The sequence below is a fragment of the Oryzias melastigma genome, unplaced genomic scaffold, assembly GCF_002922805.2.
Source record: "Oryzias melastigma strain HK-1 unplaced genomic scaffold, ASM292280v2 sc00300, whole genome shotgun sequence".
Lineage (NCBI taxonomy): Eukaryota > Metazoa > Chordata > Actinopteri > Beloniformes > Adrianichthyidae > Oryzias > Oryzias melastigma.
Window position 1 is genome coordinate 180,475 of NW_023416913.1, and position 11,560 is coordinate 192,034.

The window sequence follows — 11,560 nt, forward strand, 5'->3', positions numbered from 1 at the left end:
GGACCTCCTGGTTCTGGTGGGAGCAGAAGAACTGCTTTGTTCTTCAGAAAGCTTTTTCCATGGCTCAGCAGACAGACCTCAGCAGCTCTTCCAGAACCTCATGACAGCCGTCAGGATTTGAGATCTAAGGGGACTTTTTTTCTGCTCTCTGAATCAGAACCGTAAACTATAGGTCACCTCCGTTCTCTTCTCCTGGTGAGGAACTTTGATTTGATGATGTCTGTGTTTGGTTCTTTGAACACGAACTCCATTTCCCATCATTCCCTCTGTCAGCAGAGAACAATGAGCTTCCTTCAGGAATGAGTGGAGGTAGAATGATCTTTCATTCTTCAGCAGCACCAGGACCCACATTCAGCCCATCACCAGCAGAACATCAGTGACATCAGAGTCTGATCTTCATCAGATCCTCATTAAAGGACAACCTCCACGTTTGACTCTAATGGATTTCTCTGCTTCTTCCCATCAACTGGATTGTCAAACATTTTCATTTAATCATCAGGAGAGTTCAGCTGGAGGTGAAGAATGAAACATTTTCAAACATCATTTTTATTCATGTTTCATTCAAGTCTCAGATGATGAGATTTAATTGTTTGTATTTATATAATTTCATCTATTTCAGTTTAAATGTTACTATTTAAACCAGCCTTTATTTTGAAAGAGCCAGTGAGGCAGAAACAATAGAAAATGACTGAAGGTGAGATGAGCAACCCCCCCTGGAATGTTGTCCCCTGTGCAGTCGACTAGTGGGGAGGGACGGCTGAACCAATCACAGAAAGACTGCTGCAGCTTTCCCTCCAAAAGGAACCAATCAGATGTTGTTGCTTGTATTCCTTTGTCTGGAAGTTTCCATGTGGAAACTTCTAGAGTCTTTTCTGTTTGTCTGCAGGCTGAGCAGAACTGACTCCTGCAGGATCACAGGAACTTTCAGGGAAACCTCAAAGCAGGAGAAAAGTTTCTGTTTGGAGCTTTTTTCTGTGATTGTGAGACTAGCAGATGATCGGAGCTGCTGCTGTTCAGAGGACTTTGGTGTTTGTTGGAGCTGAAGATCTTCTGCAGCTGCAGGAACCATGTCTTCCCTTCAGTCTCTGAGAGAGTTGATCAGCGAGCGACTCGCTGCTGCTGCTGAAGAAATCTTCAGACTCTGTGAAGGAACCATCGTCCAGTACGAGCAGGAGCTCTGTCGTCAGCGCAGACTGCTGGATATCTGCTGGAAACCACAGCTTCAGCTCCACCGCATAGGTATGTTCACTTCTTCAGATCCAGGTTCTGGTGGACCCAGGACTGCTTTTGTCCTCAGTCTAGCCTTTAAGAGATTTCCCGATGTTACTTCCTGTCGCCTAGCAACTGTGACACCAATGTCCTGCACAGAGAGCAGCAGTGAACCATGGAGCTGTAAATGTGAAGGAGTTTGTGGATTTCTGTCTGAATGTTAAAGAAGTGTGAACATATGTGTTCTCAGCCTGTTTCAGGCTGAGAACAAATGACATGCAGGTGAATCCCAGCTCTGTCTGTGTGTGGGAGGGGCCTGACTGATCAGGAGATGATGAGCAGGTGTACACGGTCCAATCTTTGGCAAGATGGGGGGCCTGACACCTGAAAGTTTAAAGGGTAACCAAACCCTAAATAAACCTTTTTTCTGTTGACCTCTATAAATGGGGCTTTAAAAATTCTAACATCTTGACAAATTAAAATAAACTTGTTTAAATATAGTCAAAAATAGTCTGTGTTGCCCTCTACGGGTTAAACTGAGGTATTACATTTGAATTTTGTGATTGGGTAACCATCTAAGTCCCACGTCATGATCTGCAGCTCCAGTAAAGATAACAGTTCTGTTCTCCAGCCTGGCCCCATTGGATTTTCCAATTTGGCTGTGGCCTCCAACCTTTATGTATGGTAACCCTTTAACATACCAAGGATAGGGCAAGGATAATAATATGAATACACACAAAAAAAGCATCTTATCACAAACTATACTCTTACTCTGTAATTGTTGAAATATTAATGTGTAAACATGGTATTTTAGACTGAAAACTATTTTTATATATATACATGTATGCATATATTAGGGATGCAACAAATATTCAGCCACTACATGCATTCTGCCAAATATTGCAAAAAAATCAGGTGAGGATATGTTCTGTTTTCTGGACCCGTCAGGACTTTGTTGGCATTCGCCATCCAGTGCTTAAAGCAACGTCTCTGGCGGTCAGGACGAATGAAATTGAACGACTGTTAGACATGTAACTGCGGTTCTATGAATCCCGGATGACCACCAGAGATCCCGGTCCCTTGTGTTCTTGTTACAATCCCAACCCAGAAGGGAAGACAGACCCTCCAGGATTTCACAGCAGATTTGTAGGATTGTTGTGGCCCAAAATGCCTGATGTTGCAGCAGCTTTTGTGAAAAGTTGCAGCGTTTTTTAATATATTTATATATCTTTAAAGTGCCTTAAAACTGTTAATTATTTTTACAGTATATGCTCCACACGGAAAGGTCCCAGTTGATGTTTTTCAGATTCCCCAGCAGGGATTTGAACCAGGGCCTTCTTGCTGTGAGGCAAGAGTGCTAACCACTGCACCACCGTGCAGCCAGGAAAAATTATAATCTTAAAAAAACAAAAGCATAAGCAGAAAAATCATCAGATCTCTATTTTCTCCTCAGAATCTTGCTCTTTATCTATTTCAAAAGTATCACTGGTTATGGTAGAGGAAGATCAAGGCTTTGAGGGTCTGGTTTCTTTTATCAGTAATGTGGTGTTTTGGAGAAGGTTCCCTCAGGTGTCTGTAGATTTGTTGTAGAGGAGGAATGGAATTATTTTCCTGCAGACTCTAAATTCTTCCTTGGTAGTATCAATTTCCAGAGTATATATATAACCCTTATTTATACAGGTTGGTCGATTGAGAACAATTTCTCATTTACAACGACGACCTGATAAAGCAGAGTCTGTTTCTCTCTCTCTCACTCTGTTCGCTCCGCAGACGTGCGCAGTTAGCGCATCCCCTAGCTGCATGCACGGTTGCCCTTGGATCACTTCCACCCAGCCACGTGGGCAATCAGCCGACCACGCCACGTGCGCGCACACACAGGTGTCGGAGCGACTGTTTACGCACATCTTGAAGAGAAAAAAGTCAGAAGACTAAAGAGAGATGATTAAAAAAAAATAGCATGACACCTTGGAAGAAGTCAGAAGGGAAAAAGTCACATCATCCATCACTGTTGTCATTGTAGATTGGTTAAAATTGTGGTGAAAATAAAAAGTTTCAGGATGCGCAACAAATCGTAGGGTTTGCTTGACTTTGCATTAATAGTTGCAATCGCAAAATCCTGGAGGATCTGGGAAAAGAAAAGAAAAGTAACACGAAATAAAAAATTCCCAGACTGGTCAATAGTAGTCAATAGTGCAGCTTTTAATTCAAAATTACCCACAAAGTAACTTATAAGTTCTGTACAGAAAATAAAAGGGGATTACACTGGAGGCAAGGTCTGGGACAAAATACATTAACAGAACAGAAATGAGACCCTATAACAACAAGAAACCATGAATAATAAGCACAGCCAGAGTTAGTCACAACAGAAGTTCCTAACCCAAAGTCTACAGAAAAAGAGGACTGGAGCTTTCTGTTGGGGCAACAAAAGTGGCCCAAACTGCAACGGTGAAACAGATCTTTTAAGCAGGTGTAGGATCCTCTGCCATTGGTCTACTGATTGTCTCTTCATGAGGTCCAGGTCAGTCGCACAAGCACACATCCAACTAAAACCAGAGTGCCAGATACATCTGGGGCTCTAAGAGTTCTCGTGAGAACCATTGAGACGGCGCTCCTGACTTTATAGCCTCATGTGGGGTCACCAGGAGGTCACAGGTGACTTTGTTATCATTAAATTGTTAAAATACTCATGCACAAGAAGGATCATTTAGTGCTTGAAGCACCGCCTGTGGCGGTCATCCGGGATAACTTTTAAATCTCTCAGTTATGTGTTCGACTCACTGAAGACTGAAATACCAAAATTCCTTCTTGCTGTCAGAATTTTGAATGAAATCCAAGAAGTTACCTTTTTTTTCATTAAAAACTTGAACTGTGGAATTTCTCACTAAGATGTGTTTGATAGATTGCTGCTGTTTGATAAAATCTTAAGTCATTTTAAAATGTATGAGGTCTCCTTTCTGTGTTTGTGTCCCAGCAGTCCTCCCCCAGGATTATAAGACTGAAGAGCAGCAGAGGAGCTTCAGAGTTGACCAGGAAGAACCAGATCTTCCACAGATTAAAAAGGAACAAGAGGAACCAGAACCTCCACAAACAAAAGAAGAACAAGAGGAACCAGAACCTCCACAGATAAAAGAAGAGCAAGAAGGTTTCTGCATCAGTCTGTTAGAAGAGAAGCTTGATCTGAAGCAGGAGACTGAAACCTTGATGGAGATTCCTACTAATGAGGAACATGTTGACAGTGAAGCAGATGGAAACAATCAGCAGACCTTTAATGGAACTGAAAGTCAGGATGAAGAAGGAAACCAACATAAAGAATCAACATCAACTCCAGATGAAGAGACAGAGCCACAGAACAGAGATCAGATGATCTCAATAGTCTGTAAAGAATGCGGTAAAGGTTTTAGTCACTTGTCTCAGTTCAGAGTTCACATGAGAATCCATACAAAACGCAAGGCGTTTGCTTGCAGAGAGCAAACTGAAAGTTTTAAATTAACTAATCTCCAATCACACATTAGAACCCAAGCAGGAGAAAAATATTTTCCTTGTAAAGAACGTGACAGAAGTTTTAGTTGCAAATTTGGTCTCAAAACACACATGACAATTCATACAGGAGAGAAGCCTTTCTGTTGTCAAGAATGTAATAAAAGTTTTAGACAAAAATTGTGTTTAAAAACACACATGAGAACTCACACGGGACAGAAGTCTTTTTCTTGTACAGAATGTGACAGAAGTTTTAGTCGAATGTCTAATCTCAAAAGACACATAAGAAGTAAAACGGAAGACAAGCCTTTCCGTTGTCAAGAATGTAATGCAGGTTTTAGACAAACACCTGCTTTAAAAACACACATGATGACTCACACAGGAGAGAAGCCTTTTACTTGTAAAGAATGTGATAAAAGCTTTAGACAAATAGCTCATCTCTCTTCACACATGAGAACTCACACAGGAGAAAAGCCTTTTTCTTGTAAAGAATGTGACAGAAGTTTTAGTCAAACGTCTAGTCTCAAAAGACACATGAGAACTCACATGGGAGAGAAGCCTTTTCCTTGTAAAGAATGTGATAGAAGTTTTAGACAAATAGCTCATCTCTCTTCACACATGAGAACTCACAGAGCATTTAAGTATTTTCCTTGTAAAGAACTTGACAGAAGTTTTAGTTTTGGAGTTTGATTTTCAGCAATGGGAACAGGGCGGCTGATCTGTGTAAAGGGAATAATAAATGAGGCGTATGGTCAGATTTAGAGTGAAAGCTTTCGATCAGCAATGAAGATGAAACGGGGCTGATTCTTCCAGCATGATCCCAAAAACCAGTGGCGGGCCGTGCATTTCACACCTAGGCCTTCAGTAGTGCTCCATCCGAATCAACCCAACCCTCATTAACTATTTTATGGCAATAAAACTTCTAGTGCAGGTACAGCTGCCACACACACACCAAAAGCATAAAAAATAACCTGATAAAATTTCAATATTATGTAGGGAGATAGCAAAATTTTACTCACCAAAAATCCAGATTATTTAAACACAAAATCCATCCTTTCTATCCTCAAGAAGATTTCAATCACTCTGTCGTGCAGAATCCGTGCGTTTCGCAGATAGAAAGTGTTCCGTGGCTGTGATAAGCTGGAAAAGGCTGCATGCGGGAAATGTTCTGGTATTCCTGAAGCCTCTCGTGGTCCAGGAGGGAGACAAACATCAGTTTTTGTGATCGATCAAGGTCTGTGTCTGGAAAATAATATTTGCGCGAGGATTTTGCGCTGCACGCGCCCGCGGTGCGTTCAGGAGCCTCGTAGATTTCAGCTTCACTCCCGCTCAACGGAGTCACGGAACTCCTTTACCCGTGCCAGACAAAACTGTGCCACAACTTTACCCAGACATTCATTTTCCACCAAAAATCAGACGATGAGACGCTTTCCACTGGTAACATCTTCAAACCTGACACGCCGCTCCTCGGCACCTGTGTCCGTCAGCAGAACCAGAGCGAGCTGCGAGCTGTCCAATCAAAGCTCGTGAAAATCATGACGTTTCCGTGGGCCTTCTAGCTGGCCTAGCACGTGGTCTCCTCCAGATCTGATTGGTTGAAGCAACAGTTTGGTCGACAATTATTTTATGCTACAGGGCCCGCAGAACTGATTGTGAAGGCCTTCAGGCAGATTTCTTTGACCCTAGCAACAGATGGTGCTGCAATGTGATTGGTTAATGCTTAAATAGGAAAATACACGTCTGGAAGCAGCGCAGCCAGGGAGACAGCAATGAAAGGACGAAGACAGAGTATTTGGAATTATAGAATACGTATTCACGGAAATAAATAATAATTAATATCAGTCTGTGATTCAGATATTTTTAGGCCAGCAGAGAAGGCCTTGCAGGCCCTGACGGCCCGCCACTGCCAAAAACACTGCCCGGCTAACCATGGAGTAGCTTCATGAGAAGCATTTCAAGATCCTGGAGTGGCCTAGTCAGTCTCCAGATCTCAACCCCATAGAAAATCTTTGGAGGGAGTTGTATTGTTCAGAGACAGCACAAAACATCACTGCTCTAGAGGAGATCTGCATGGAGGAATGGACCGAAATACCATCAGCAGTTTATGAATACTTTCAGAAAACGTTTCACTGCTGTCATTGTCAACAAAGAGTTTAAAACAAAATCCTGAGATGAACTTTTGCTATTGACCAAATACTTGTTGCCTGTATAATTAAAAAATCAATTATTTAAAAATTAGAAAATGTGATTGTCTGGATTTGTTTCTGATGTTTATCTCTTATTGTTGAGGGAATTTCTCTGAAGAAAAGTACAGGCCTGTCTTTCACAATTTGTGGTTGACTGTATACTTTTTGGTACCTTTGTAAATGTGCTAGTATCAGGTAGCAACAGTCCAGTGTGAACACCATATAGTAGTACTGTGTTTAAGAATGCTCTTTAACCGTTGTGTTCTTGAACGCCACACATGCCCGGTGTGTTCGTATCATCAGAATTAAATGTTCATCTCTTGAACGGTTTTTACTAGTTTAAAGATAACATTTCTTTAAAAGTTACTCAGCTGACCATTGTGGTTGTAGTTTATGCTAGTTGTTTAAGTCTGTGTGTTACCATGACAACACTAGAAACATTTTCTATACATCTCTAATTCTAACACTTTTTATGTGATCAGTGAACATTTCATTTTATTGTTGTAAACTAAAACGGACTGCAGTTCAGACTTTGTTGAGTCAGGTAAGTAAGCAACCATTTAGGAAAGAAAACAAAGTTGTACTAAGGAGTCAAATAAAGAGTGTGACTGGTGTTTGTGTTGTTGTGATTCCTGTTTGTATCAGAGATTAGAAGTGTCTCTCTGTTCTTTTTAGTTGCCAGTGTTCTGTCTCAATCTTTCCTGTGAAGAATAAAGTGGACGTGAACATCAGTCAGAAGTGTGGAGTCTTTCCCACAGTGTGGCTTTCTGCTGTTTGTTGGTTCTCTGCAGGTTCCAAAGCTGGACCCCTCAAGTCCAGTTCTGACAGCTGAGCTCAGGACTGAGGTCAGATCACAGAGCTCCATCCAATCATGGGATTGTTTCATCAGTCAGATTGACTCTTTGATGTCTTTCTTCAATATGTCTGTTTCAGCTCTGAAACATATCCAACTCTTCAGCAAACACCACTTTCTGTAGCAGAGTAGCTTTTCTTGTAGATCTTCATAATCAACATCCAGCTGTTCCAAAGGAACTGAAACCATTGGAAGTAGCAGTGTGAAGATGTCGTCCACTCACTCACTGAAAACACAGATTTGTTCTGTTCTGCACACAGATTTGTTGTTCATTTTCTAGTGTTTCTGTTCTGACACCTGTTGTTTTGGTCCAATTCTGACCTCTGTCCAGGAGGAGAGGAGAGCAGAAAGTTCAAGTCTCTCTAGCTGTCACTTACCTGAGGGGGAAATTTGTTCTCCATATTTGACTCCTCCCCTTGGGGAGTGGTGAGCTGCAGACACAGCTGTACTGTTAACCCAATGAGTTCTATGGTTTAGAGATGCTACACCAGCCTGTCAGCATTGTCCAATATGCGTGAAGAGTGATGCCATATTGGAAAGGTCAGTAAACAATGAGACACGGCTTAGCAGAGACAGTAAAATGACCAGAAAATGATTCATTATAAAGATAAAAACTCTGATCAACACAAAAATAACATCCAGGTCGTGCTGTTGATGTTTTTGAACAAAGAAGAAAGAAAAAAAAAGAACCAAACCTTCACGTGTTGCAGCAACACGTGAGGATCTTGTGAGGATCTTGTGAAGAACAGCTCAGTTCCAGATCACATTATGATCTTCATTAGGGATGTCCCGATCCGATCACGTGATCAGAAATCAGGCCCGATCACGTGGTTGGGGACTCGATCGAAATTGGACTCCTTTGTCTGATCAGGATAGAATATTTCATTAATTCTAATTATGATCAGAGCTTTATATTTCATCTTATCATTACAGATAAATAATCCACTAGAAGTCTGCATGTCAGGAAAAGATCACAAAATGTCATTACCAGAAAACGCAGCAGCTCAAGCATGAGGCTAACGTAAACAAAGCTAGCTAGAAAGCTAACTTCCGGGATCAATAACTCTTTTAAAAATGATTTAAACTGACAGCAAGTGTCTCTATTGGTTTGTCATAACTCAAACAACAACCTCTAAAGGCATTTCACCAAAAAAAGTTTTTATTTCTTTTTAATATGAAGCTGTTTGTGCTTCAGACAGACGGCTACACAGCAGCTGCTAACTGCTACATGCTAGCGCCGTAATTTTACTCCTTAGGACCCGAGCTGTCCTTTAATATGCCTGTTTTATTTATCTGACAGAGAAATAACAGTTAAGAAAATTAACTACTGTGGTAATAAAACCGAAAATGTGATGTCTTAAGAACTTAAAAAAGAAGCACATAACCTTAAAAATAAGTAAATAAATAAAACTAATAAATTAAAACTAATAATGATATGAGAGCTATTCATGAACAAAGTCATAATTTATTTTTAAGAATTTTAAATGAGGACAGGAATCACATTTGGTCAAAAATGTTCAATAGCTCTAAAGATATTAAAGCTAAAGTCACTAAACTTTATCACATGACTAATTATCACTTTTATAACAAGAAAATATTATTTTTTCCTAGTTTACATTTGCTGTATTTTTACTTGTTTATTAAAGCTGCTTCACAGAAGTGTTTTATTTAAGTTTTTAATGATAAAATAAGTTTAATTAAATATAAATAAGGGACAACACAAATCTGTTTATTTAATTTGTTCACATTTTAAATGTGTTACAAAAGTATCGGTTTGGGTAAAAACACAAACTCCAATGACTCTGAATCGGATCGGGCCCAAAAAAGCCTGATCGGGACATGCCTGCTTTTTACCTTCCTCTGAAGGCCCAAAAAGCTTCACAGTCTCAGACACGTTCACCCACTGATGGTGGCTCTGCTGCTGAACACTGGAGTCAACCTTCCACCAGAGAAAATGTGGGGTTCAGTGACTTGCCCAATGACACTGGGACACGAGGCGGGAATCGAACCCACAGTCGTCTGATCAAGAGTCACCCACCCTACCGCTGCACCACAGCCTGTCTAAATCTGTATGTTACCATGACAACACTAGAATTATTACACGTCTCTAATTCTAACTCTTTTTATGTGATTACATTTCGTTATTTTTTTTAACACAAAATAATCACAATTTATATTTTGTGATGTTAGGAAATAACAGTTTTGTGAAAAAAATATTTTCCTAAAATTGTACTAAGGAAGAGTCAAAAAAGTAGGGCTGGGGTATATGGCAAAAAAAGAAAATCACAATTTTTTCAATTTTATTTCACAATTTTGTGAAACCACTCAGACCGCCGGACGTTACGAAGCCTTTTGGAAATAAAATCCATGAAGGACTTTGAGGACTGTGGGATTACGCATGTCTGACCCTTTAACTCAAGCAAAATGTGAAATGTGAACTCAAAACCTACTGGATGTGAACTCTGACCCGATTCTGAGCTGAAGAACGAGCACATTTCCCTTGAGATGAGACCTTCACAGTCTCTCAGTCAAAACAACGAAGAAGAACGATTACGTGGCCTTAAACTTGTTCCTAAGCTGTGATGTAGCACTGATTCTGCTCAAATGTTCGAATTTTTGATCCTTTTCTTTCCAACTTATTATTTTTTTTGTTATAATAATCATTTTTGATGATTACAATCTGCACAAATTGTATTTCTTATTAGAATATTTTGATATTTTTTTCTCCATAAACTAATGAAGATGATTTTTACTTATTACTTTTTTTATTTTTATAATCATTCTTTGATTAATACAATCTGCACTAATTGTCTTATTTGTAATGAGAATATTTAGATTTTTACTGCATTAGCAAATGAAAATGATTTAATTATTACCTTTTGTATTATCATAAGTCATGCACAAAATGTATTTTTTCAATGAGAATATAAGTTTACGGTTTATGTAATATGCAGTAATGATTACTGAATAGTTTACAATCACTATGGTATTAATTTTCTTTACTGATTAATATAAATGATTTGTCGTGGATGCTTTGAAACTTGATTACATCAATGATATTAATGATCTCCTTAATAGCCTGGTTTTATTAATATTAGATATCAAGTCCTGAACTGGATATTGATAATTCATGTAGAGAAAATGGTATTATATATTAGAAAATGGGATTATATAAGTTTGCTTCCTTCCACTCCCTTTCAAGTGATCTACTTGTGATTCACTAATAGATATAGATATGTTATGCATGTATTGTGACCTGATTGCTTGAAATAAAACATTTCATTCATTCATTCATTACTATTTTCTCACATTTTTTTAATAAATTCAAATTGACAAAAATTGAATTAAATAGTTATTATCTATTAAGATTAATCTGTAAATAGTTAAAGAATTGCTCCTTCTACTGCTACAGGTAATGCATTGCTGTCAAATGAACAGCTTCTAAATATCAGTGAGTTTTAATTTTGCCTTTGTGCTAAAATCCATAAAACAGAGCTTGTAAATGATTGTCATCCAAGACCAGAGATGAGGGAGATTGATGAAGTTTATAGCATGAATGACTGATAAAGTTTAGTAAAGTCCTTTCTCTAATAAAAACAGCTCAAAGTGCTAAATAATAATAAAAATATTAATAAAAACACCCTTTACCACATTTTTAAATGAAATTAAAACTTTTATTATTTTTGGATTACATACATGGTAAATAAATCTCAATTGTTTCAGAATTTACCTTCAAATAGACAATTTCGTTGTACTTTGAGAAAAGGCTCCAGCTAGCATCTTTAGCTGATACAAAAACATTTTTAAACTTGGATGATAACATCAAATACATCTG